The 12502-nt window shown below is 41.1% G+C and overlaps 1 protein-coding gene across 3 annotated transcripts in view; it reads right to left on the bottom strand.

Annotated features, from left to right (window-relative positions):
- DNM3 (dynamin 3) overlaps positions 1-12502 on the bottom strand; it is a 387192-nt gene that overhangs the window by 221805 nt on the left and 152885 nt on the right. The window lies entirely within an intron of this gene.

The following is a 12502-nucleotide window of genomic DNA, read 5'->3' as shown; positions in this document are numbered from 1 at the left end:
AAACAGCCATTCAGAAAGTGGAAGCTGTTTATTATGGTATGATTATTTTGAAAATCAGAGCTGCCCGAGAGTGACAGGTAGAAGTATAAACACACGCAGTAGTTTCTCGGTAATATAACACTCTAAGGAAAAAAACAGAGTCGATCTATGACACTGTTTTAATGAATAATAAAGAAGTTCCAGGAGCACATATGGATCTCTTCCTTCCCTGAACATTTATTTTGTTCATTATCTGAATTCAGCACTTACATCATCTTGTGTTGAATTACTTGCAATTGTGTTCGCTTTGTTTCCATTTTCCCAATAAGATTATAGCCCGCGTGAAAGCAGGAACTTCTTGTCCTGTCGGTTCTGCCATTGACAAGCTGTGTGAATTTGGGCGAGTTACTTCATCGCACCAAGCCTCATTTTGTTTTTTTTCATCCAAGTATTGGAGCTCATAGTCCCAACTGAAACAGATGTTGTATTAAGTGAGTTGACTGTATCTACAGTCTCCATAGAATGTCTGGCATCGGGTAAACATCCGATACATGGTAGATGTTATTACCAAGTAGTGACCACGGTGCTGTACGCTCCTACGGAATGCTTACACTTTCCCTAGGTCACACGCTAGTCAATGCATTCTTGAGTAACATTTACAATGGCTCGAAGCCAGGGGCAGGATAAACACCAAGGGCTTTTTGTAAGTGTGTCTCAGGCACACTACAATCAGCACGTCTGGGAGACATCCACTGAGGAAAGATCCAGGATGACAGAGGAAGAATCCTCCTACTTGGAGTCCAAGCACAACTCGTAACTGGGTGGTTAGCGCTAAATGTTAATCAAGTTTCAGTCCGTCTAATTGTGAGACTGGAATTTACTACCCTCAGATTCACATTTCAGAGCTGTATGTCATCACTTTTCTGGTGACGCATTTAGGTGGGAAACTTGAATGGACGACTCTGAGTAACTATTCTATATCACAGACCCAACTTTTTTTTCCTCTGGATGACAAAAGGTAATGTTCCAAGGTAATGAGCAGCTTTAATATATTCTAGATGCTCCCTTCTGGATGTTAACATCACAGCTTGTAAGTCATTATTTTTTTAGGTCATTTACATGGCTGGACATGTAACTTTTAAGATATGTCCCTTTCTTTCATTCAACAGTTACTTTCTGGACTCCTACTGTGAACAGGCTCTACGTTAGACACAGAGAAAACAGCAGTGAAAATGGGAACTACAGCCCCCGATCTCACAGAGCGTGTGGGCAAGTGGGAACATTAAACAGGGAAATACACAAACACCGAGAAAGGTACATGTTCCTATGGGAACACAGAGCAGAGGGCTGAAAATAGTGTAGAAGTCAGGGAAAGGACTCCTGAGGGAGTGATATTTCCTGAGGAAAATGAGAAGATGTTGTTCAGGCAAAAATGGAAAAGAAGATGTTCCAGGCACAGGAAAGAACACATTAGAAGCCCCAGCAGGGGAAGAGCATGGACCAGTGAAGGCACTGACTGAGCCGCTGCTGCTGGCCCATGGGATTCACAAGTCCTGGCGGCGAGAGAAGGAGCCAGAAGCAGACAGGGAATGGATAATGGAGGTTCAAGTCTGCACTCTGTCCTACAGGTAAAGAAGTACTTTTGAGTGGTTGTAAGCAAGGAAGTGACGTGTTCAGACTTTTTCCATTTGTTTGCATCAACACAAAACAAAAGAAAACCCTATCAGAGGTGTCACTTGTTTGTCATTTCAGCATAAAGTTTTAGGGAGAGAGTGATGGATTCTGGTTAAGTACTTTGATTATCCGTGAATTTTAATCACCCATATTCTCCCTACCCTTACGGAGGCTAACTGAACATTGACTGTAACTCAAGATAGTCTGTGAGGAAACTTAATAAAGTGAGGTATGTAACAGAGGAAATTCTGATTTCTATTGAAAGCTAAAGAACACATAAGTAACAGGCATTCTGATTTCTGATGGGAAATGGAGGGGCCCTGGTAAATATCAGTCATCCAGAGCAGCGATTTTGCTTAATCTCGTAAACTAGTTGCAGATGTTGGCTCAAACAGCTAGGCTTTGCATCTGTAATTTTTAAATTGTCTCATATTTCTAAAACCTGACTCCGTATGCACCGGAAATCAGTGACATGAATTATGAGCTTCAGGAAGAGAAGAGAGGCACAAGACATGCCAGCAGTGACAGGAGATAATATTTGGAGCAGTGGTCAAGCTCTGTGTACAGGATGAGTGAAGGATGACATGGTTCCTTCCTCCGGGACGGGACGTGGAGCCTGCAACCAGGCATTTGAAAATGAAACCCCACAACCGATGGAGCAAACAAGAGGAAGTCATTTATAGACAGTTGAGTTCTCAAAAACAAATCCCCCTTTTCCTTTTCCCTCCTCCACTTGACAGCAGGTCAACAGGAAGACCAGAGTTGCTGGGGAAGGAACAGATTTTTCAAGAGAAAAAAAAAAAAAAAGCAGAGAACACAAATGCATGCTAAAAATGTCTTACCTTAATTAAGAAGATCGTATTTAGTAGATGGGGGCAGGAAACAATAAAATGACTTGCTATTAAACTAATGTTTTAGTTACGATAGTGCTTCCTCATAAAAGGCATTTATAAAAAGTCAACAGACTCAAAAGAAAACTTTGAAGAGAGGCTAGAGGTGGTAAACTCCACAGATAAAGAATTCATATTATATTGCAAACAAAGAACAATCATAGGCGTTAGGAATGAAACCATTATGATGGCCGAATTTCATATTCATATTTGTATTTCCCAAGCTCATTTTCATTTTTGTACACCATTTCCAAGTACTGCTCCTTCCAGACAATATAAATGGCAGCGCGTAGGATAATCTACCCACAGGGGCCATTTATCACAGACTAAGAGTGTAAATAACCTCACCAGGAATCAGGAGAAAAGCTTTGGCCAATTGTTTGGCGAGGCAAGAGCCCAGCGCAAAGCTCCAAGGCGCACAGGTTCAATTATGAAACCAGGACACTCATTTCCTGGACAGGGGACATTCATCACACAGAACTCAGCCTAATGGCATTCCCTGGGGTTGCTAAATCAAAGAGATTTCATAGTAACTTTGGGGGTAAGACATTTTATTCCTTAGTTTAGCTAAAGCTGTGCGTGGTTACAGTTTAAGAGATCATCTCTGATACGTTTTATTTATTTTCTGCACTTAGATAATTAGGAAATATAGATGGGTAGGCAAAGAAACCACATTGGTCTTTCCAGGATCTTTCATATAGACCTGAGGTCCGCGTTAACTCTTTTCAGCTATGAGAACTACTGCAATTAAATCACGAGGACGATGGGTAGTATTAACAATTATTATTCATTTTCTTAGGTGGTGTGAACATAAAGCAGACTGACCTTTTCTTAGGAGATGCAGCTGAAGTATTTAGGGATGAACTGTCATGATGCCTGCAAATTACTTTCAAACAGTGCATACACGTGAGCACACACACACACGTGTGCACACACACACATACATGCATGCACACATGTGCACACTCACTTTACAAATACAGCAAACATAGCCACAGCTTAACTCTGTTAAATCCAGGTGGTAAGTACACGGGCATTCACAGTCCTATCCTTCCGGCTCTTCTATGTATCTGACAATTTTCACAATAAACAGTTGGAGTAAAAACCCAGCTCCATTACTTACTATGGAGCAACCTTGAAAAAGTCACTTTAGGCTGTGAATCTCCATTTCTCACTCATCAAATGGGAACAATAATAACCAAACACTTCAGAAAGCTCTTGGAAGTATTCAATGAGACAATCCACGTAGAAATCTTGGTTTCAACTTGGCCACTAAAAGCACTCGATACATACTAAATATTAGGATCAGCAGAAGACAGTAAACTGAAAGACCCCCTGCTCTAAAAATAAATAAAAAAAGAAAAGAAAGAAAGAAAAAAGGAGAGTTATTAAATGTTGGTGCTCAAAATTGCTCTGGCTTTTTGCATAATACAGACTACACATGAGGGACTAACACGTGCTATTAAACAAACTGATTTCATGTAAAGATGGAATTTCAATATAAAAAAAAAATCACCATCTTCTTGTGCCATGCAAACTACTCTCGAGGGTAAGTTAATATGATTCCACAGAAGCTATGATGGACCTGCTTATCGAAATGTCTGGAGACAGAAGAAACTGGACTTTCCAAAGGGGTGGGGAACTTACGGCAAAGAGAGTTTTGAACTGACATGTAGAGCTACTCTCTGGGAAATCTGAGACCTGAGATTAAAGATATACACTTTGGGGTGGGGGGAAATAAGATTGTTCTCAAATGGGAGTATCCCATTACAAAACATAATTTTTAAAAATTATGATAAAATGGCCCAGCAATTTACACTAATGCCAAGATTAATGCTGTGACCTTGACAATGAGACTCAAGATAAAGCAGTGAGTCTGGGGTGATGTCAAGAATGGAGCCCTCCCCCGCCTAACTAACAAGGTCAGCACGGGCTTTCTTTTCTATGAATATATATCTCAGGACATTCTCCATGAACTATCTTAAGAATGTAAAGATGTCTCCATATTTTGAGGATCCTGGGCTAAACATCCTGACTCAGGAAAAGTTCTGGAAATGTTACTGCACTCGGTATAGAAACATCGTGCTTTAGTGACAGAAACCGCAATTTGCCTTGGTCGTGGTGAATTGGGGGCATACTTCTGTTGGGTGGGTTTCATTTTAATGTGGGAAGCAATGGACAAAAATAACAAAAGAGCTCTATTGGAAGTATATACAAGAATTTCTCAGCTTCTACTTACTTCTGCTTTCACTCTGACAGTGAACCAGTGGCATCTTTTCGAAAGGACATTTTGGTATGGACAGCATCACTGGTAAGAGATGCGATGAGGGCACCTTTGTATGCAATGAGGTTTTATCATTTGTCCTTTGCTGATCCCTTAATTTGCTATATTAAAAGGAGTGGGATTGTCTCAGTATAACAAGAAATTAGCATCTCTACACTGGACGCTGAGCACGTGAACCGCTGGTGAGATGCCAGCCAGGCCAACAGCTGAAAGCCCTTTGATCCTCTTGACGTTCTGCTTGGTAACTTGGTTGAGTTTCACCATCTCCTTAAGGCTCCCAGGTAACACCCCCTCCCCTGGCTCTCAACCGGCAGCCCAGCTTCGTGTTTTATCAAGCAAATGGCGATCATCAGGAATGAGGCAAACAATATTCTTTTCTCCTCAGTGACTGTGACATTTTTCTTTCAGTAGGAATTTTAATAGTATTGCGTATTCATTCATTGCATTTTTCATTTATTCATTTGTAAATATATTCACTTTATCAAGAATAACTGTTTCATAAGCAAAATATACTAATCTTAAATAAGAGGAAGACTAATTCAATGGCAAAAGAATCACCCCCTCATGACCAAAGGAGGGGTATACTAGAAAAGCAAGAACAGTTAGTAAATCTATCGATATAATACAGTATGGAAGTTGCTCAACACCTGAGACCATGATCACCTCAATGAAATTCAGTACTGGGGGTTCAGGCACTCACATATAGAGTTGTTGGGCCTAAAACTGGTTCCACTGTTCTGGAAAAACCAGAACCAACACAAATTCCTATGCTGTGGGACAGACAAAAACACAATGTACCGGTAAAAGAAGTTTTGTCATCTTTGGTTGGTGTACTTACGTGGAACGATCTCCAAGACGGATCATTAAATGGATAAAGGAAGTTCAGCTTCAAATGCATTCACTGAGCATCTACTGTTTACTAGGTTCTAGATGTTCCAGATATTCTCCATCAATGAACAAATGAGACAAAAGTCTTTCACTTTGTGGCATTACCACTATGGTACAAAACATGTATAATATGTGACCATTTCTATTTTCTAAAATCACAAAGCACGCGCCTTTGCATGTACGTGTGTTGTGCGTGCATGCGTACCTGTGTTTGGGTGTGCATGGATACCTGTACACACTCTGAAATGATAACAGCGGTTAGGGCTACGGACGTGAGTGGGATTGGTTGAGAGTCAAGGATATATTTACTGCATCATTCACTGTGTACAAGGAAAATGTGTTCATGTATCTTTTGTGTGACAAATGAAAATTATGGCTCCAAAATCACACGTTGCTTTGAAACGTTGTGCTAAATAAGCTGTAGAGCACATGTAGGGGAAGGACTGAAGCAAGAACTCAAGAAAACTGGAGGAGTGATTTCTGCTTTTTTACAGTAACGGCTCTATCCTGCCCAGTACTTTAAACGTCTCTGTGGCCAAAGGATGACACAATGAGCAAGCCAGCAAGGGCTGACCTGAGAGCCTACCTTACACAATAGCTGCAGCAGACGAGGGTGAGCCATCCAGGAGCAAAGCATGGAATTCCCCAGGCCTGGGATCAGGGGCAGTCAGGGGTGCAGAGTGTGTGTGTGTGTGTGTGTGTGTGTGTGTGTGTGTGTGTGTTGGTGGGGAGCTCTACCAGCCACCCCTGTGGAGCCCCTCCACCATCTCCATGGCTGTGCAAGAAGGAAGGGGAAACTCCTGCTCTGAGATGCGAGGTGGAGATTTAAAAAGTGCAAATTAAAACACTGGGAGCTACTCACCCAGGACCAAGGCAATGACATAATCCCAACGCCCATAAACACTGAAAACAGTGATGGACAGGAAGACACTAGATGTCGTTTACCTGTTAATTCAGGGGGAAAATTCAGGTTCCAAATCACAGTAGTTAACAACAACAAAAAAAAATAGTGGGAGAATCTAAAATTTTTTAATGTTATAAAAATTCCAGGGGATTCCAATCATACAGGCACTTAACTTACTTGGACTCAAACACATCACACTTTCTGAGAAAAAGACAGGCAAAGAAGACAAAAGAGACAGAGGGAGGAAAAGAGGAGCACAGGGAGGGAGGAAAGGTGGCTGTCGGACAGGAGGAGATGGACGAGGGGAACAAGGCCTGCACGTGCCCAGGTGCTTCACCTGGTGAAGGAGACCAGGCTCCCACCGCCCAGGAAGGACCCCAGCGGCAGTGCGGGGCTCTGTTCTGCTTATTGCAGGGATTTTTTTCAAGATAATTGTGAGTAGACAGCATTTTTCTCCTTAGTGATTTTAAGCCCTGAATCCTCAATTAAGATGTAACTCAGCTGTAAAAATACAGTCAACACATCTGTGCATTTTCTGGAAAGAGTACACTAAGTGCTGTTCCAGATAGAAGTGTAGATTTGGAAGATGCAGAACAAATAAGCATGTCATGCATTTCACTACGTGTAGCCTTCATGGGCTCCAGTCTCTGTCTCATTGGTTAAAATAAACACTGTAGTATGTAAAAATCTATTGCATCAGCCCCTCTGGAGATAATTTTCATAGAGGTGAGGGATAAAAACGAAACACATTCAACCAGCTACCGCAGTTTTTCATTGTTAACCATTGCTTTGGACTGAATGCTTGTGTTCTCCCAAAATTTATATGTTGAAACCTTAATCCTCAGTGAGATGATATTAGAAGGTGGTAATCGGGGTTCGATGAGGTCACAAGGGTGAAGCCGCCATGATGGAATTAACACCTTTATTTAAAAAGGATACATGGGGGCTCTCTCTTTCTCTCTCTCTCTTTCTCTCTCTCTCTTTCTCTCTCCACCCACCCCCAAGGAAGTCATATGAGGACATGTCCGAGAATACGGCCTCCACTAATAATCCAACCACCTTGGCACCCTGATCTCAGGTTTACGGTCTCCAGAACTGTGAGAAATAAATGACTGCTGAGTTACCCAATCTATGGGACTCTGCCACAGCAGCCCTAACCAACTAAAGCAAGCTCATTCTAGTCAGGATATAACAGCTTTCGATTTAGAAAAAAAATTAAGTCATGAATAGAAAATAATAGCAAATGGATTCAATGTGATATTTCAGATTTTCCTTGTGAAATCGTGCCATGATAGGGGTTTCATTAAATCTGGCTACCTTGAAAATCAATAGAGAGGTGGATGGAAAATTTATTCAATTCTTCCTATAAATAATGTTTTCTAAAGCACTTTTAATTAAAAGAACTTGGAAACGAACAGCTGACTAGCTCTAAAAATGTATAACGCCTACTTAAAAATATATGTTAAACTACTTATTAGAATATTGGGGTGGGGGGCATTTTTCGTATTCTGTATTCAGAAAGCTGCCCTCAAAATTAATCCATGAACCATGACTGGAGATGCAGATTTCATTGCTGCTTTGTAGCAGTCTTCCCACTTCCAAGGGAAAAATGGCTCAAATAGAAAATAAAAGCAATTATCTTACTATCTTCCTTAAAGACTAACAAAATAATACAAATATGTAACAGCCACAATCGTAAGAGCGAGCAGAGTACAAAGCACTTTCTGCCAATGAAGTCCTGTTCTGGGCACCCGATTTAACATCTCATTTAGTGCTTAGGAAGCAGTTACTATTGTTATAAGCTTATTACAGGTTAGAAACCCGAGGAACGAGAAGGTGAATAATTTGCTCCTGGTCAGACAATGGCTTCCCAGTTCTCGCTCTAAAAAACCATTCTCGCTCTACATTACCACTCAATTTAGTAAAGTCAATGCAATTTTCTTTAAAAATGAAAGAAAGAGGAAAGGGAAGGGGGGAGAAGGTCAGAGGATGAAATGGGAAAACCATTAAATTTAATCAGTAAATGAAACATAGGGTTTTAATAATGAGTTACGAATCATGTTATATTCCTTTAAGATAACATACATAAAGATCTTATTATCCGAAATAAATTGTTCTGAAGACAAACATTGCTCAACAAGTACCTGCAGCCATCACCTGTGATACACCTCCTGCAGTGTCTATTCTCTCTTCTTCCAACAACTGCTCTGGCTTTCCGGTGGAAAGGAGCCCACCCCCATTTCCAGTCCATGTGACCTGGCCTAAGCCAATCAGTACATCTCATTCTCTAGCCACAGGGACTGGTTCAGGAATGAGCACATGACCCAAGCCCGGCCAATCAGAGTGACCCTCAGTTTTTCTACAAATTCATTTGTTTCTGCTGGATTCAAACTAGAAAGGAAATCTCCTGGGGACTGATGGCTGTCATGCTGTAACTGTTGTGGACCCACAAATGAAGCCAACAGCAAAGAAGCAGAACCAAAATATGGAAAGTTTTTGTCCAGTTCATTGTGGTCCATCGAACCAATCCATCTTGACAATTAACCACGGGAAAAAATAGTACTGAACTCTACTTCTGAAAGGTTCAACTCTGTAAACTAACAAATTTGCTTTTTTCCAATGTCGTTTAAGTTGAATTTTTCTGAAATGTACATCTGAAAGAATCCTGATATAGATATAAGTACCAGAAAGTCACGCGAGGGTAGAGTTTCAGAGTGACAGACCCTTAAATTCCGGGGTTGTTTGTTACTTGGTTGACCTGTCATGACTAATGTCCTATTACAACAATCAAAAGCATTCATATTAGATGACACACTCTTTTATTTCAACCTGTCTTCAAAGCGTTAACTCATCTGCTCTCTTGACCTCACATGTTGCCTCCCTACAAAGACCCCAGCTCAGGATATCAACTTCTTTGTCTGCTTTCTCAGCTTTATGCTACCTTCCAGCTGTAGAGTAGAAGAGCAATTCCCAAGACCAAGAAGAAAGGTACTGTCGTAGTGTCCAGCTCTGCACTGATCCTTGAGCTCCTGGATACATCTAATCCTATTGGACAATTCCCTCCTTGAAATGTTCTCTTCCCTTGGCTTTCCACTACTCTCCAAGTTTTCCTACCTCTCTCATCACTTCTTAGACTCTTTTTCATTTCCTCATTCTTCCCAACAATTCTTTCTCCATCACCCTTTAAATTCCCTGCTTCCTTCCATGCTCTCATCCTCTGGAGGTGATCTCATCTATTCCCATGGCTTCAGCTACCAGGTATATACACGGAACACCATAAAACTTTTATCTCCAGTCTAGACAGGTTGTGAACCTCAAACTCTACTGACATCACCAATAGGCACAAGAAATATATCCCAAACTGAAATCACCACCTTCTCCCATGGCCTTAAAATCTGCTCCTCTTTCGTTTGCATTCCCTTTGCAGTAGGTCCCTTAGCCATGGTCTGGGAGGATGATTTAAGTCCCTCCCACCAAAAACTAAATAAATAACTATAACTCTTTCCACCCTCTAAATAAGGTATGTCCCTTCCTCTACACACCTCCTGCTATTGACATTTATATTTTCTTACCTAAATTACTTCCAAAACCTCTTCACCAATTTCCATTATCTCTAGTTTTACTCCTTCAAACCATTCCAGATGGCGCACACACCAATCTTTCTAACATACACATCAGATGATTTCCCTTCTCTACTGGAAATCATTCAATGGCGCCCTACTACCTTTGGGATAAATAGTTCTCTGTGCCTTCTGAACTCTAGACACTTTTAGCCAACTTCCCAGTGGCCATATTTTTCTCCAATCTCCCAGTGACTGACACTCAACAAATACCCTTCCTGACCCCGAGTCCAAATCTGGGTTTCTATTACGTTCCTTTCTCTGTGAAGAGCACCGCCATTTCACCTGTGCCTAAATCAGACACCTGCATAGCATCCCCAGATCTCCCCACAACCTCCCGCTCATCACAAATCCTTCAGACTCTTCCTACTCAAATCTACACTCACCAGCTGCTCCTCAAACCCAGTACAAACAGCCTTGCCCCGATGACTAGAATCTCTCGTCAGCAACGGCCTCCTAACTGATCTCCTTTTTCTAACCTTGCCCTGCCTTCCTTCCAAACCTTTCTCCTCACTATAAGCAGAATGATCTTTCTGAAATGTTAATACGGTCATGATTAAGACTTCACAGGAATAGTCCACTGCTTTCAATATCATAAAAAAAATCGCTTTAGTGGAGCATCGGTCCTAGTGAAGTAAGATGAAAAAATAAATAAATAACAGATAATAGCCAGATATTGGGGAGGGAGAATGACTTTAAATCCGGGGGTCAGGGCCAGCCTCTTGCACAAATGACGGGTCAGTGAGACCTGGAGGACCAGAAGGAACTAGCCTTAGAAAAGGAAGCTGACTTCAATTTGCTTACTTACCATCATCATCCCCGCTGGGCTGCGAGCTCCCTGAGCACAGGGCCTCTGATTTATTCATCATTTTGTATTGAACAGCTACACAGTGTTGGGCACTCATAGCTTCTGAAGACATATTTGATGAGTGAAGGGATGCAGAAAGTTGATGTGTAAATTTTTGGTCAGTCCAACTTGACGATAATTGTGTGTGCACATAATTTTGTACATTTGTAGACATAAATTCGTAAAACCTCTAAGCAGACAAATTTCTAGGCCGCCAAAATTCTAAATTTCTAGGCAGACAAAAGTGAACGGGATTTAGACTTGAAAGAGGAGTTTTGCTTTCCTTCAATGCTTCTAAAATACTTTAGTACAGATCCTATACAGCAATCTCTTACAAGAAGGAGCCTTAAAAAGATATCAGAATGCATGAACCACTGGCTAGGACACTGCAGGATATTGCAGCCCTCTAACCACAAAAGCCCACATGAGTCGTCAGGCTGGGCTCCAAGTCTCCCTGGCTGGGAGCCTCTTGACAGGCGAGAATTGTTTTAATACAAACACAAATCAACATCAGATATTCAGATTCGTAAAGAAAAGGGTTGCAAGTCATTATGGGTCATGTCTACTAAGCAGGGAGAAAACAATAAAGGATTTCTTAAACTGTATCGATGGCATTAATGATTGGATTTGATTCCAGAAAATAAGGTTCATAATCCATTATTGGCAAATTAAAAAGTGTTCTTTAAAATAAATCTGGCAGCAAAACTTGACATGAAAACATTTATATCCTTCATTTAATCTATTTGGTGTGACTATTCCTTTGTTTCGCTACAGAAACATGATGTGTTTAATTACAGGGTGCTGCCTTTGACCCCACAGAAATGTTGGGTAACATACGATAGATGCAATGTATTGTTTTTCTAAAATACAAAAAAATTCTGACCTTCAAGGCACATCTGGACCCAAAGGTTTTGGCTAAAGTGTCTGCATCTTATTACAACACTCCCCCAATTCTGTTATCTTGAGTTATAAAGCTTCCATAATGTGTGGGCTTTGAAGTGCTCAGCAAATTCAAGTCACAAAAACGCATTAGCATGATTTGAGCATTTGGAAGTGATGTAATTGAAAACTGGTTCCGAGTTTCCTTGCAGATTTGACTTGAAGTCTGCATTTATGCCGCTATTATTGCTTTTCCAATAAGTCCACGCTTCCCTGAGCTACAGATGCTTCCGAGCCTGAGGGAGATTTACAGGTCAGTCCTTTACACCACAGGCAGCGTTAATCTGGGCATTGCAATCTTTTGAATAATTTGCCATAGCTTCCAATGTTCCAAAGTGTTTCATCATTCTCGTTTGATAACTTTTATAATTTTCTTGTACTTTATAATTTTTCTCCCCAAAGCTTCAAGCAGCAGCACCAACCTGCTGGGAGCAAGGTCTCCACTTTTAATAGTGCACACACCCAAGACCCAGCTGC

The sequence above is a fragment of the Rhinolophus ferrumequinum genome, chromosome 22, assembly GCF_004115265.2.
Source record: "Rhinolophus ferrumequinum isolate MPI-CBG mRhiFer1 chromosome 22, mRhiFer1_v1.p, whole genome shotgun sequence".
Lineage (NCBI taxonomy): Eukaryota > Metazoa > Chordata > Mammalia > Chiroptera > Rhinolophidae > Rhinolophus > Rhinolophus ferrumequinum.
The sequence above is the reverse complement of the archived record's forward strand: the minus strand, read 5'-3'. Positions and strand labels throughout refer to the sequence as shown.